This window comes from Haliaeetus leucocephalus, unplaced genomic scaffold, assembly GCF_000737465.1.
Source record: "Haliaeetus leucocephalus isolate CR32 unplaced genomic scaffold, Haliaeetus_leucocephalus-4.0 Scaffold636, whole genome shotgun sequence".
Taxonomy (NCBI): domain Eukaryota; kingdom Metazoa; phylum Chordata; class Aves; order Accipitriformes; family Accipitridae; genus Haliaeetus; species Haliaeetus leucocephalus.
The window spans coordinates 4,357,163-4,358,626 of NW_010973072.1; positions in this window are offsets into that span (position 1 = coordinate 4,357,163).

Consider the following 1,464-nt stretch of genomic DNA (forward strand, 5'->3'; position numbering starts at 1 on the left):
GTGGTGCCGGGGGTGGTGCCGGGCATGCCGCGGGCGCGGGCATGTCGCGCCCCTCGGTGCCCGGGCTCAGGGGCGGCCTCCGCGCCGCTGGCCGCACGCGTGATCCCCGCCGCAGCCTGCGAGAGACATCGCATCCCGGGAGGGCAGCTAGGGGGACGGGGAGACAGGCAAAGGGGGGCTGGGGGGGGGACACGGGACAACGGGGGGGAGAAGAGGAGACGGTGAAAAGCCGTTAGTCCGCTTGCAGATTTGACGGGGGGGGGAATAGATTTCCATCTCATGTGGCACGTGAACCGAAATAAAGTGGCTAGACTCAAAAGTTCCCTCCCCTTCACTTAGGAAAGAGCTTAAATTTATTTCTAAGAGCAGCGCCCCTGAGCCCCCAGCCGTCCGGGAAACGTCCCTCAGCCTATCCAGGTCAGGAAAATCCTGGGCTCCCAACTGCCCGTTTGCTTCCAAGGGAAACGCACGGGGTTGAGCTCTAGGGGAAGAGACGTCCAACCTGGAAAGAGCAGCTAGAAGCAAACTAATTCACATGATCAAGGGCAGGAGTTTTCTTGACAGGTTCAAAACAAGCTTAATCTGGAAAACGGCTAAATCGGTGTGGGATAAAGCTCTTTTTGATCTTGTAAGGGAACAGATTCATTCTCAATTTATCCTAAGCAAACCCAGGGAGACACATTCTAGCAGATCCCTCCACGAAAAGCTCGGATCGCTTTGATTTTCCATTCGCTATTTCCAGTAAATATGCATAAGGAGACTTCTTCAAGCAGCCCCAGCTAAATGTAGGACGCTGGCGCGTCAGGCAAAGGCAACCGGCGTTCCCTAACCGGTCCTCGGTGCCGACTAGAAACTAAGAGCCAAGCACCGAACGGCGAGAGCCGGCAGCGCTGCCATCCCTGCGCGGCCCCCGCTGCCGCCGAGCCCCTTCCCAACTACTGGGCGCGTATGAGTGCTGGCCAGAAAGGCAATACTTACTGCATTCTCCCTCCCCATACTTCCAGTCTAAAGATCCTCAAAGTCATTTCAGTAGATTCCTTTGCAAACAACGAAGTGGAAAATAGGTCCCTTAACGCCTGGATTTCATCCTGCAACTTGTTCCCACCGCAGTAAATACAAGCCCGGCAGCTCTTTATCGCTTGAAATCCCGCATGATCAAGTTTTAGCAGAGCCGTTGCAACTGAGATTTGCTCTTTACTTTTGGCAGGAGGCATTTACGTGTCTTCATCTTTTTTTTCCTTCTTCTTCTTTCTTTCCTCTCCCCCCCCCCCCCCCTTTTTTTTTGGCCGTCTCTTTTTTTTGGCCGTTTAAAGGGCAGTTGCGATATCGCTGCAGCAGTTCCCCAGGACGGCAGCCTCTCGGAGCCCCCGCGCTCCTCTCGGCTTCTTGGAAGCGGCGGGGACTGGCAGCGCCGGTTCCTGAGGGGGCGGCGGGATCCACCCGGCTGCCGCCGTGCGGGGGGGG